The sequence below is a fragment of the Corvus moneduloides genome, chromosome 22 (genome assembly GCF_009650955.1).
Source record: "Corvus moneduloides isolate bCorMon1 chromosome 22, bCorMon1.pri, whole genome shotgun sequence".
NCBI lineage: Eukaryota > Metazoa > Chordata > Aves > Passeriformes > Corvidae > Corvus > Corvus moneduloides.
This window is the reverse complement of record NC_045497.1, coordinates 3004574-3019203: the sequence shown is the minus strand read 5'-3', so window position 1 is coordinate 3019203 and position 14630 is coordinate 3004574.

Below are 14630 nucleotides of genomic sequence, written 5' to 3'. Positions count from 1 at the left end.
GCAGGCAGGGAATCCATTCTCTGTCATTCAGGTGTCGGGTTCCACCTCGCTGTTCACGCAGGGAAAGGCGATCCCGCGCGGGGCACTGAGCGCAGTAATTTGACAGCGAAAACAAACAAATGAAAGGAGCCTTTGGAGGCATCAAAGGGCAAAGCGTGGCACTGTCGGCAGCACCATCACCGGGGGCTGCCCCAGCAGGGCTGGCACTGCCCCAGGGCCACGGGTCAAGCAGCACTTTGCCCCTGCTTGTTGCCCTCGCCGTTTATTAGCCTGGATTTGCTGTGCTTAAAATTCATGTGAGTTGAATCTCCCCAGGCCGGGGATTGTCCTTCCTAAGGAGTGGATTTTACCCCTTACCCTAAGGTTGCAGGCAGGAGGTTAATAAATGGGAAATCCTTGGTGGGAAGGCACTTAATTTTAGGAATACAGACAACTGGGGAAGAAATCTGGTCTGAGATTTTAGGAGTGGGGAGTAAAATCTGCTGTTACACCTTTATGGGGTGGCAAAGTCGGAAAGGACTGGGAGCTCTTCATTCAATGCAAATTCAAACCTCACTTTTAAAAATTATTATTATTATTATTAATATTAATATTATTATTATTGGAATTTTTTCTCTCTAGCAAACTGGCCTAATGATGGCAGTTAATGACACTGCAATGCCCACACTGTGGTTTGAGCAAGGCAAACCCACCCATGTCCCACTGCCAGCAGCCAGCCAGAGAGCAGCCGCAACAACGGGGAGGATTTTCCAGCTCACTTGTGAACCTCCCATAGCACCGACTGTAAATCATTCCCAACAGTATTATCCACCCATCTGGGAGCAGAGTGCAACCACTGAGACAACCTGAGGATCCCAGGCTCCTTTCAGCAGCCGGGGAAAGGAGCCTCGTGGGTGGGATTTGAAGAACTCAGCAATTCCACGGCTCCATCCCACTCCTGCAGCAGGGACAGTGCTTCCCACTGGCTGCCTCCGGCACACTTCCCATGGATCAGGGGCTTTTATTCTCTTTATTTTCACTTCTATCCCAAAACGGTGATGGCTGGAGTGTGGTTGGGTGGTGGAGGTCCAGCTCCCAGTGGAACAGGGAAGTGGTTTCAGAAGAAAATCCCATGTTTTCCAAGACTTGGTTGTCAGATTGGCTTTGGTAAAAAGCCTCCTGCACCCTCCTTCCGCAAAAGCCTTCCTGGAGCAGGAAAATATTGGGATAATGGCTCTAAGCTGAGAGAGGCCCCATTTAAATCAATTATTGGGATGAAATCCTTCCCTGTGAGGATGGAGAGGCCCTGGCACAGGGTGCCCAGAGAGGCTGTGGCTGCCCCTGGATCCCTGGAAGTGTCCAAGGCCAGGCTGGACAGGGCTTGGAGCCACTCAAGTCACTGGCCATGGTATGAAGAGCACACGAATGTGGTAAACCAAAACTTCCAGTGTTTTTCAGCATAAAAATCAGTCAAATGAAAGCTCAGGCAGTGAGAGTGAACCATCAGCAAGCAGCTTATAATCAGGTTTTCTTTTTCCTTTTTTACACACACCTACAACAGTATTAGAGTTAAATAAAAATAACAGAGCTCACCGAGTCTATTCAAAGCATCATTTATTTTAGAGCCTCTGAATAATTCTCTGTAGGCTTCATCAATTCATATACTCACACATTAATTATCCGAACTGGTTGCCTAAATCCCAGCCAGTTCCTTGGCTCCAAGCCTATAGTTTTTCACATGTTCTTCACGTAAAAAGGAAGAAATGTATAAATGAGAAATTAACTACTTTTGTACTGCTTTTAATCCAAAAATATATCAAGAAAAAACCTGACTTTCAAACCCTTGCCCACTGCCTTTAATTATTTGCTGCAATCAATTTTGTTGGAGCAGCCCTTTGAGAGAAGATTCTTTTTTGATACAGAACTGGAATTTTCTTGGGGCAAACATTCCCAGTTCCTTCCATTTCTTTCCAAAGCTGGGATGACTGACAAATCCTTTTCCCAAGGAGGCCAAATTCAATCCAAGTCTCTTTTGGGATGCCCCATCCAGGTGTCCCCTGCCCACCCTGTCCATGTGTTCTGCCAATTCATGGGGGTGATTTAAAGAACACAGAGACCAATGGAAAGAATGGTCTGATTTTACTTTGAATGTAAAGGCAACACAAAAGTGAAATGATACATCCAACAAAACTGCGCACTTGGCTTCAGCAACAAGCAAAAATAAGCCAGGTGATGCACCTGATCATTACTATAAGGGAGAAAGGAGAGTGATTGAGAAAGGTCCATCACCAGTGGCCTGAATACCTCACCATCACCCAGATGATGAAGTCCAGAGTCCAGAGTCCGCAGTTTCTGGGGAGCTCCACTTTGCAGAGAGGACTTGGAGAACCCTTCCCAGCAATTGGGAAAATCCCACGCCGTGCATCCTCCCTTTTCACCCAAATTCACCCTGAAAGTTATTCCAGCTTTTCTAGGCCCAAATCATCAAGTCAAAGTGACTTGATTACATTTTTAGCACAGAAACTCCTGGATCTGATGGCACACGTCCCGAGCAGGCAGGGTCAGGCCTCGGCTGAGAGGGTTTTCTCCTAAAATACCCTTCAAACAGGCCTCTATTCATGTCGGTTGGGAAAGTTTCTTAAAGAAACGATCCATTTCTTGCAGATAACTACACAAGGTTATACAGAGCTAGCATGAGCGTCTTTGTCATCTATTTTTAGCTAAATAGCACTGATGGTGCTCACACAGTGTTAGGATTCATCTCGTAAGGAAGCTCTGGCTGAGGCCTGCGCTCAGGCCTGCGGTAGGTAACAAACGAAGCCTTTTTTCCATCATCACCTCGATCCCCAGCCCTCCTCAAATGTCACAACTTTTCACCACACCTGAGGCGACAGAGCCTCCCCTGTGCCCAGGCTACGAGGTTTTGCTGGGAGCCGTGGATTTGTTGTTTTTGGGAGCCCTCTGGACACACCTGAGCGGGCGGGGTTCCCTCTGGCCAGGGCTCACAATAACCTGGATAAATCATCACTGGGATTATGTGGGGTGAATGGAGCAGCTCAGGAGCGTGGCCTTGCTGCCACTGCCTGAAATCTGAGTGCTTCAGCCCCCCCAGCTCCCAGCCCTGTATCCCAAATAAGCCGCCGCCGTAGATATCCCGGTGTCCCAGCCCTCCTTCCCATTCTCTCTGTGCCACCCCTCCATCCTCGGTTGTGCCTCCCCCAGGCACCCCAGAACACGCCCCCATGTCTAAAAAGCCTCTTCGTTCTCTTGCAAAGCCTAAATGAGAGCAAGTTCTCCAAATAAAAGCCAACACGAGCCCACAGATCATAAAACAGGCCCAGAGCCATCTCCTGTTCTTTTCTTGCTTGCAATGCCTCTTGATTTGGACTGAAACAGCTCTTATCCCTGCAGTCAGCTTCAAATATCTGTCTATACACATAAATATAAACATATAAATATTTTCCAATTCCAAGTAGCAGCTACTGAGGGAATATTTGCCTACGCAGACCAATAAACTAATCCTGAGTGCCAGGTGTGCCATAATAAATTTCTCTCTCCTCTGAGTGGTTTTGATATTCTTGCTGCTATCAAATAGCTCACACATCCTTAAAACAAAACTGATTTGTTCCAGAAAAATCACAGAGCAGTTTTATTCTTAGCATAAAAAGCATTGTATTCTTTATATCTCAGACTTCCCCAGACCAAGCACTGCCACAGCCAAAAGTCCATGGCTGGGAACGGCTGAGTTCTGCTGCAGCAGGTTCCAAAAGCAAGAAAATCCCCATCTCACCCACACATACTTACCAGGATTGGGGATTTATTTGTCCTAATCTAACCTGAATGCCTGTTTGTAATGGAAGTGAATATCTAAACAGATTATTGCATGTAACAGCAACAGCTTTCTCCAAAAATCACTGGGATTATTCAAACCCTAGAAGGGAAGAAAGCAAAGAGGAGTGTTTGAGTAACGTGATCTGCCAAAACAGGACGGAAACTCTTTAATAGCACCTTGCCAGAAACAATGCAGGACTGAGTCTGCTTTAAACAAGATGATTTTTCAGAATATTGTTACTGACTTTTTGTATAGTGTTAGTGAGGTTTGTGTACACTAATAAAAAATGAAAGCTGCTATTAAAAACAAATCAATGGGCTGGGCCTGGTTTTGATCACACCAGAGCTGGCCATTTGCATCGGTATTTGCAGCATCTGTTCCAATTAAGACTTGTTTTCTAGTTTAAAGATATTAGTGCAATCACTAGAGTTCTGTTGAGAACATGAATAGAGCATTGTTCTGGCAGAATGCAGTTAAACAGACTCCACAGACTCTATTAAACAGCTTTGCTGCCCAATTAGAATGGGAAGGAGTCAGGCAGACAGGGCTGCACTGGGTACCCTCTGTTCCACATGGATTTTTATGGATTCATAGTCAATGAAAACGGCTAACGTGGAACATGTGTGGGGAAAGCACGGGCTGCAGGCTGGCTTGGGGCAGGGCAAACGGAGCATCCAGCCCTTTCTCGGGGTTTTATGGACACCAAGTTTAATGATTGTGGCTGCCGGGTGTCCAACAATGCCCAGGGATGGCACCATCTGCAGGAAGGTAAAAGGGGTTAATGTGGGAATGATGCACCAGGGGCAGAAATCCCACCAAAGGCTGGGCACAGAGGAGCCTCAATCCCAAGAAAAAATCCATCACCACCTCAAACCACACCGTGCTCCTGTGGCATTCCTCATTAGCAGCAGCTAAGAAGTCGAGGCTGTGGTCAGAGCCGAGTGAGGGTGATGCCAAAGGGCACTGCCCGCAACATTTTTGGGATCAACCTGCAATCCCACAGCTGCTTTCCCATCCACAGGACTGCTCATCCACTCTGGGCTCTGCCTGGTGTGCCAGCTCTGTGCCAGCAGGGATTGCCTCAGGGATCCCATCTCCGTGAGTCAGGATGGCCAAAGCCAGCAGGGTCTGGATGCCTGAGCCTCTGGGGCAGCTTTTAAGGGGAATGTTCTCTGTATCCCTGCTGCAGCTTCCTAAAGTATTCCGTAGCCGAGCGTGCATCCGAGCCCGGCTGCCCTGACTCCAGCTAATTAGCTCTTGGAGCTTTGATGGATGGATTGATTCCGCAGTTAAACAGAGATAAATTAACTGTCTGTCCAAACAGAGTTTGAGGGAGGAGGGAATTCTGATTAGAAAGTTATTTCATGCAGTGCTGCTCTTCCTTCTCAGCCAGTGCTGAAAACCTCTCACTTCCCTTGAGGAGGAAGCTCATGGAGCCAACGCAGACCTGCAGAGCTCCCTGGGAATTCAGCACAATCGGACCTGCAGAGGGCCCCCAAAATTCAGCACACTCAGACCTGCAGAGCTCCCCCAAAGTTCAGTAAACTCAGACCTGCAGAACTCCCTGGGAATTCAGCACACTCAGATCCGCAGAGCTCCCCCAAAATTCAACACAATCGGACCTGCAGAGCTCCCCCAAAATTCAGCACACTCAGATCTGCAGAGCTCCCCCAAAATTCAGCACACTCAGATCCGCAGAGCTCCCCCAAAATTCAACACAATCGGACCTGCAGAGCTCCCCCAAAATTCAGCACACTCAGATCTGCAGAGCTCCCCCAAAATTCAGCACAATCAGACCTGCAGAGCTCCCCCAAAATTCAGTAAACTCAGACCTGCAGAGCTCCCTGGGAATTCAGCACACTCAGATCTGCAGAGCTCCCCCAAAGTTCAGCACACTCAGACCTGCAGAGCTCCCTCAAAGTTCAGCACACTCAGACCTGCAGAGGGCCCCCAAAATTCAGCACAATTGGACCTGCAGAGCTTCCCCAAAATTCAGCACACTCAGATCTGCAGAGCTCCCCCAAAATTCAGCACACTCAGACCTGCAGAGCTCCCTCAAAGTTCAGTACACTCAGACCTGCAGAGTTCCCCAGGAATTCAGAATTTGTTCATCAAACCCACAGGGGACACCCTTGGCTCAGGCTGTGCATTGCTAAAACCACTGGTGCTTCACTGATCTCTGCAGGTTGGAAAATTCACCTCTGGAGTTTAATTTCCCGACACTTCCAGGAGCATCTGAAATGTGTTTGATACTGAAACCCTCAGAACATCCAAAAACTAGCAAAAAGTTTGATTTTCTCCACACTCTAAAGGACTTTTATGTTAAAATGCTGCTTTTTTTGATCCTGAAATGAGAAATACCCAAGCATGTTTTTAAAGGTGCAATTATAGAACTAATGAAAAAATCTTTAACAACTGAGATAAGGGCTCAGAGAAAGATGGGGTTTGTTAGAATTTAAGTACCTTAACGTGCAAATAGTTTAAAAAAACAAATGCAGCCATCACCTAAATATGTTGAACAAACAGGCATCGAGCAAGATGAATTGGAGATCATTTCATGTAAATATTAACTTTTAAAGCTTTCCAAGTGACACAGTTTAAGCAACAGAGAATGTCCCTTTACTTGCATCCTCGTACACTCAGCGGTCCTGGAAAGGAACCAGGAGGGGAAAAGAAACAAAAACAAGCAAATGCAAGGTGAAAAATAGCACTTAAGGTTTCTGCAGACGTGGCCAACGAAAGCTGGCACAGGGCTGGACTTCCCTGGATGCCTCACCTCCTCCGAAAGGCACTGGGAATGTTGGCCAAGTCCTAAACTCCCCCTCAGCCAACACCATTGTCTCTTCTCTCAAGTGTCAGAGCACACGGGCCCAGCAAGCAGAGAAAAGTGCCTTGTTTCACATGAAAAAAACATTAGAAAGACTGATGAAGAAATAATCAGTCTCTAGGCAGGATAAAATTAAGGTTTTTCTGGTCTTTTCCTAAAATACTCCGACTTTTTTTAGCCACGCTATCTAAAAAGTCTCGAAGACGCCTGTAAGGTCTGAAGAATAAGATCTTTTCATGGTAAAAACAGGAGTCAGACCCCATTGCCCAGGTCCAGGCCTCACACAGATGGCATTGAGCCACCTCTTTCTGGTCACCCATCTTCAATCCAGCACAAAATTCACTTTTTCCAAGGGCTGGAGGTCATCGACCTGTCTGCTCCAGGCAGCAGGAGCTGAGGCTTCGTTCTACCGTGTGCTAAAGGCAGATAAAGGCGGCTTCTCCCAGCTCCACAGGCCTTTTTTCCCCATCTCTTTCCCCCAATTCCAAAAGCCTTTTCCTGATCTCTTTCCGCAGCTCCACATGCCATTTTCACATCTCTTTCCCCAGACCCACAGCCTTTTTTCCATCTCTATCCCCCCAGCTCCACAACACTTTTTCTCCATCTCTTCTTCCTGACTCCATGAGCCTTTTCCCCATCTCTTTCCCCACAGCTCCACAGGCCTCTTTTCCTACCTCTTCTCCCCAACTCCAAAAGGCTTTTTTCCCATCCCTTTCCCCCCAAATCCACAAACCTTTTTTCCATCTCTTCCCCCCAGCTCGACAATCCCTTTTTCCCTCTCTTTCCTCCAGCTCCACAAGCCTTTTTTTCCATCTCTTCCCTCCCACCTCCACAAGTTTTCTTCCCATCTTTTTCCACCCAGCCTCACAAGCCTTTTTTCCTCTCTTCCCCCCTAACTCCACAAGCCTTTTATTCTCTCTCGTTCCCCCAGCTCCACAAACCTTCCCTCCTCCACCTCCCAGGACAAATCCCTGACACTTGGTCACTGCTGTGATGCCTCTGATCTGCAAATCAGCCCCAGCTTTGCTCTGCACCATTGGTGTTCTGAAGGGAGGGACCAAAATGCCCCCCAAAAAAGAGAAAAATTGAGAAAAACAGGTGAAAGTAAAGCAGAAAGGGAAATCTCTCTCTCATACCGAGCACATTTCTTTTTCTCTGGGTTTTTTTTCCAACTTCAAGGACCTTAATGAGGCTTAGTCCCACCAAGGAGAACCAAGGGTATGAGATTTTTCTTCTCTGTTGAAGAGGCTTTAGATCCATTAAAACTAATTACTCCTTGTTTTATGCTCCAGTAGGATGAGAAATTCCCTTGAAGCTGGGATGGGAATTAATGCCAGTGGGCAAATTTTTACTGTATGAGAAGAAAGGAGCAGGCAGCATCCAGTGGAGAGTTCTCTCCACACATTTTTTGAACAAGGGATGGTGACTCTACCACTTCCCTGTTCCAGTGTTTAACCACTCCTCAAGTGAAGAAATTGTCCCTAAAATCCAACCTGAACCTCCCCTGGCCCAACTCGAGGCTGTTTTTCCTCAGCCCATCAGTACCTTGGGGAGCACAGACAGGACTCAGCATCAGCCCCAGCGCTCCAGAGGGAATCACTTTCATCCCTAAGGAGCCTTGAAAGAGAGATTTTGGCTTTGCCGAGTATTTCCAAGGTCTGAATGCAAATTATTATTATTAATAGGATATTTTAGCCTGTCTGGATAAACTGTGCAAACAGCAGCGACATTACCCAGGGCTTCTCTTGTTTGTGCACTTCAAGCAGATCACCTTTCTCTCTGTAAGCACAGAATTCTGTCTTTATATCACATTTGGCCTTTTTTTTTGCTGTTTCCAAAGCTGTTTAGCCCTTTGTTATTATTTTAACTGTTTATTTCTTTAACAGCTCATTATTTTCAGTGGGCTCCTGTGTCTCATTACACACAGGTCAGCTTTAAGGGGAAATGTGTCCTTTATACTGATATATTCTGCCTAAAAACATAATCAGAAGTGTTTCCTCCTCTGATAGTCATCTCTGTAAAGACTGTTCTGTGCTCTATGTCGGATTCCTTTTGTAGGAAGTGTTTTACTTGCTTGAAGAGAACCAGAGAAATCACAAAAAACTCCAGAAAACATCCATGATCTGCTCTGATTGAACCTATGGGCAAGAATTTTCATTCAAGGCTGGTTATGGTGGGAAGAAAATAATTCTTTTCTTGCTTTATATTACTGCTGTTATTTCTACAGGAGAGAAGAACTGGGATGAAGGGATGTGATTCCATCAGCTCTGACTGCTGATGGTGGGCAAGAGGGAATCTGGGCTGACACGGAGCACTTGGGCACTTCAAAAAATCAGGGAAAAAGTGAAAGGATGCAAATAAAGCCAGGAGAGGGGATCCTGGCTTCTGCCTGATGCTCTGCTTTCTTCCAGGTGCCCAAAGATGTGTGTCCCACCTGCACAGCCCCTCCAGTGTGTCATCCCCAGAGCTCAGCTCCCAGCACACCCCCAGCCAAGAACAGAGATCTGGTGCAGAATTTAAATAACCTGCCCCAGAGCTGCCAGCAGAGCCTGGAGAATGAGGCCTCAAACCTCAGATTCCTCCATAAATCGTTGGGCTCAGACCCCAGTGAGGAGCAGCCCCGGGGTGAGGCCAGCACTGACCTACACAAGGATGGGAGGGAGGATCTATCACCTCCTGCATGTGGATGTTCAACCTTCACCCCCATCCTCTGGAGCCCTGTGACCTCACAGTGCACAGAACTGTCCAGAGCTCTGTCACCTCCTCTGCTCTGGGTTAGGGATACCCCTGAAGACCCCCACTAAAGCAAAGCAGAAGCATCTGACAAATTTCTGTGGTGCATCAAGGGTGTTTCTTTTCAGAACAAGTTGGTAAACTAAAATTTAGAGGCCACTTTTCCTTCAGCTCACTGGGACAAACCCTGAGGCCTAAGGGTTTAGTTTGCTTCTGAAGACACTCAAATCAGTGGTTTTTTGGGGTAGGGCCTCACATTTGGGGTCTCTGAGCCAGATGTGCACCAGCAGGTACCAAATGATCAATGAACTCGTATGAAGCTGAGGGTTTGAGGGCTTGAGAGGAGAAGATGTCTCTGTGCAGTGCTCTCACCCTCAGAAAACATATTTAGTGAGAATTTGGGCTCTGTTCATCAAGGCCCTTGGACCCAATGAAAGGCTGGGGGACAATTCCAATTTTAGGGTATTTCCAAGTTTAACAGCCCCTTATATCCATCAGGTGTTGGAGGGGAGAGTGGGATTTGCTTTCCAAAATAACAACTTTTATTATTTAATAGGTGACAGCAACACTCAGACACTCTCAGAGGGCACAGGATTTTTCACCACTCATGTCTGTCCCCCAGCAGGGTCAGTGGTGTCTCTGAGCATCCCCAGCAAGCAGAGGTGCCCCCAAAGTCACAGCCAGTGTCACACAGCATCATCAATGACGAGTTCTTTGCCCTTACCCACCCCTGTTCTTCCCCAAACAGCTCCCACAGGTGTGGGGGGCTTGGCACTCAGTGAAGCCCCAGCTCAGCCAAGACACTGCTGCAAAAGCAAACTGGTTAAAAAAGAAAAACAGCCCTTAAAGAATTTGGGCAGCTGATTTTCAGCCCAAACAAATTACAGGGAGAAAGAGGGGCTGCGGAGGGCATGAAGGAGAAAAAGAAGCCAAGCTCTGGAACCACTGAATTACCCTCAATCCTCAGAGCCCGGCCAACACAGCATACGAATGATTGCCCAGACAGTTCCAAAAATGACACATCACCTTCTCCCCGCCTCACCCGTGGCAAACCCACAGCAATGAGCTCTTTTTTTTTCCCTTGTAATGCCCCAGAATTGCCTTGAAAGCAGCAAAAGGAGCCAAAGCAAGAGGAGCTGAGGTGCTCAAACATCGCAGTAGCGCCCCGTATTTAAACACTTCTCCCAGCCCTGCCGGTCCCAAACGTGATCCCAGCCAGAGGCAGCCCTTTGCCCAATGCCTTCCTTCAAAATAGAAGCCCAGCAAAGGCTTTGACCTGTCAGCCCCACTAACCATTAATTAATTTTTTTTCCTGAATCTAACCGAGCTCTCAGATACTCAGCCCCTCACAAAGGGGTAAGTCTCTGCCTGGCGTTTTTTTGGAAGGAAAATGTGGCATGCACCTATTTTGTTTCATTCTGTGCCAGGACCTATAAAGTTACTGTGGGCTGCAGCTCCTGCCAAGTTCTAAAGGTGACAGGGCAATGGGCACCCAAAGGACGCTTCTATCAATGCCCTTTTATTTCCCTCCCTTTCCCCTTCCACCAAACCTTTTTTTTTTTTCTAATAGAATTACTCTTATCTGCAAGTGATTTAAACTCTAAGGTTTACAGAAGATTTAAAGAGTGCGAACACAGTTGGAATGTTTTAAACTAACAGTACAAGTTGCATTTTAAGAAAATAATTAACTCCCAGGGGAGGTGTGGTTCTTGGAGTAATGACAGATTCAAGGCTGGCTTTCCCTATATGGAGTTTCCAAATAATAAAATATCTTCGGTTCCCTACTGGTGTCAGATGAGAACCTGTTAGTGTGCTAGTTGCTGGTGGACTGTCATGGGTTTGGGGGGTTTTTTTTGGTGTTTTTTCTTTTTTCAGTGGGCCCATTAGTGTTTTAAAGACACAGTGCACAGTAGGTAACCTCCCATGCAAAGCTGCAGCACAAAGCGCTGTAAATGCAGAGTTTGTGTGTTTACACCCTTGCCCCATCCCTTCTTCTGGCTAAAAAAAATGTTAAAATGCAATATTTTCTTCTTATTTTGCAGCCCTGATGTCTCTGTTCTTGCTGGGACTTCTCACAGCCACAGAGAAGAACCAGCCCAGTGTAACTCCCAGTCTGCCTCCTGCCCCCTGGGAGTGGTGACAGGGCACAGCCACCTGCCAGGGCACAGGAAGGGATGCAAACCCTCCTGTTTTTAAAAGGCGAGTGCTCATTGTTGGAGGAAAGCCTGCTAAGAAGATCCAACAATGAGTAACTCCTACTCAAAGCACCTCTCAGATAGTTCAGCAGTGCCTCAGGCAGCAAAGACCCCTTGTAGAATGCTGCAAGGAGCTGAGATGTTGGGCAGAACTTAAAGTCAATTTTATTTTATCTGTGACATCTCCTTTTGGATTGTGGCCACAATAATGGAAGGGAAATGCTGTGGCCTCTCAGGTTCCTGAAGGATGGCACAAAGGCTTAGATAGAGAGTAGAATAATTTCATAAAAAGCAGAATGGCTGGAAGACAACAAGAAGATTCACTTTGACTTGTGCACAAATCCTAAAACGATGCACATATTGCAAAGCCACATTTTAGGAGTGGCCTGCAGCACACACATGGTCCATGCCTTCTCTTTGTAAAGTGTGAGTAACTTAATGGATAATTTACACGTGAGATTCCCAACCAGGAATTTAAACCTGAAAATTAAACCTTTTTCTGCGATGTGTGTGAGTTACATCTCATGCCCAGTGTACTCAGATCATTTATTTTGCCCAATTAAAAAAATCAGAGGTTATACTCATAATTTCATAACATTTTCTTACTACAGTCATGAAACACGCACAGCTGTGTGTGTAACTCACGATGTAGATTAAAAGAGCCGCTTGGACTGATGAGTATCAGCCCCATCCCCGTTCTGCAGAGTTCTCCTACTCCAGTTTAAGACTCCAGCACCACACAGGCACCAGCCTGTTCTCAGGAACACTCCCAGCCTCTCAGGGACAGCTCTTTCCACAAATTTAATTACTTGCAAAACCTTTGGTCATTAACACCCAACCTAAATTCTATTGCAGGTCACAGGCTATTAAAAAAATGAAGTGTCCCTGTTCCCCAAACAATGATTTGTTTAACTGGAGCTTGGATTAAACCCGAAGCCACAACAGCACAGGAATCCCATTGCCAACGTCCTCAGCCTGCTCCAATACCTGCTGGAAACCTTAGGAGGGAATTATTTCTTCCTGAGCCTTTCCTTGATGCTCCACAATTCCTTCTCCAAGGCCAGGTTGGACGGGGCTTGGAGCAACCTGGGGTAGTGAAAGATGTCCCTGCCCATGGAACAGATGAGCTTTAAGGCCCCTTCCAACTCAAACCATCCTGGGATTCCATGATTCCATGCTGTTTGCCATCCCTCAGGCCACTGAGTGTCTGTCTGGGTGGATAAACGGGTCAAAACTTCTAATTCCCAGGAGGAAACAACGTGAGCCACGTGCCCATTGTTAATGATGAGCATCACAGAGCTCAGAGGACACCTCTGCTCCCTGAACCTTTATTCACCACCCCGGCACGAGACTCCCCAGAGCTTGAGATCCCCAGGACAAGCTCCATGGATGGAGGGAGGTGTTTGTCACCTCCCTTGGGGTGGCACAGGCTCCATCAGGGACTCACAGCCCTGCTGCTCCTCACCTGCCTTGCAGAGCCCAGGTCTGGCTGTCCTGGAATGAGGCTGGAGAGTGACACGTAACCAAATCCGAGTGTGTGTACTCGCAGAGGCACAGCCCCTGCAGCAGGGATGGTTTATTGCTTTCATAATATTTTCCGGGTTTTGAAACACAAACCACATGTTCAATATTTTTTTTTTTGTTTCAAAATTTACACATTGCACTTGCTGGAGAGTTTTCATTCCAGCACCCACAGCCCCAGACCCTCCCCAAAAATGAGGAGAGGGAGGAGAAAGAGACTTCAAAACCTGCTGTCAGAGCATTGGAACAGCCCAGAATCACTGCTCCTCCCCTACCTTGGTTTTACCAGGCAATAAAGAGGTAATTTGGATTATCTTGTCATCAAGGACATCATTGACATCCAAACAAAGGAGAGAAGTTTGAAGCTTGGTGCACAGGGAAGGGGAGAGAGCAAAGAGTCAGGAAATGCTCTCAGCCAAGTCCACCTGGGGTGCAAAACCCTTAAAATTCCTTCAGTTCCACCACAGATCAGCTTGACCACGGGCAGAATAAGCCCCTCTTAGCTGGGAGTAGCTGAGTAGTTGAGGCAAGCCCTAAACTTCTGAATATTGTTCCAGAAGATTCCCAAATTTTGGAAGATTCCTGTTTAAAAATAACCCAAGAATTTTTCAAAGCCGAGCTCCCCTTTGCATCATCCCTTCAGTAAAACTGAGTTTGCTGATGTTGTGGGTGTTGTGAAAACAAAGGAATGATCAGGAATCATGTCCTGGAAGTGGAGGCCAATTCCCTTGTGGAAAATCAACTGGAATTTGACGCCCAAGTGCTTTTGAAAATCCTCTTAAGTAGCTGTGGCATCCTTTAAAATCTATCACCCTCCACTTGAGTGTAAAGGGTGTGGAATCGAGCTCTGGATGGGAGAACTGAGGGAAAAGCTCCAAAGCATCTCGTGAATACCCACACAAGCAGGATCCACGCTTCAGAGTCCAAAGGGAACCATCCCACTGTAACATGGGATGTTCCATGCAGGGACTGGCTGGGAATGCTCCTGGACCACCATGTCAGAGCCACCGAGCCCGTCCCTGAGGCCTCTTTATTGGTGCTGAATAAATCCCTCAAGAATGCCACATATCCATTGTAGAAAATGCTGGTATTGGGCATGCAGTGGTCAATCAAAATATTGGGGAGTTCAGTCTGATGGGACACATTTTAAAGAGCAGGAGCTCTGTGTCCCCCAGGCAGGCCCAGCCCACATGGTGCTTCGTGTTCCCTTCATTAGGACTCATTTTAATGGGATAAAAGGTTAAAAATACACATAAAACTCCCCTAAAGGGCCTGTATTTGTGTGTCAGGGCCGCTCTAATGTGACATTTTCACAGGCACCTCTCTTCACTCTCATTTCCTTGCAAGACAAAATGTATTTTTTACCAACTCCTGCCAAGCTGCAGCATCCCCAAAATGCTGCAGTTGTTGTCAGAGGCACACTTGGATCTCCCTGGCAGATGAACAGCATCATCTAGGGGCCAGAGATCAGCACTGGGAATCACACACACGGCCAGGAAACCCGGGGGACCGGCTCCTGAGCAGGCAGGGCACTCGTCAAAGA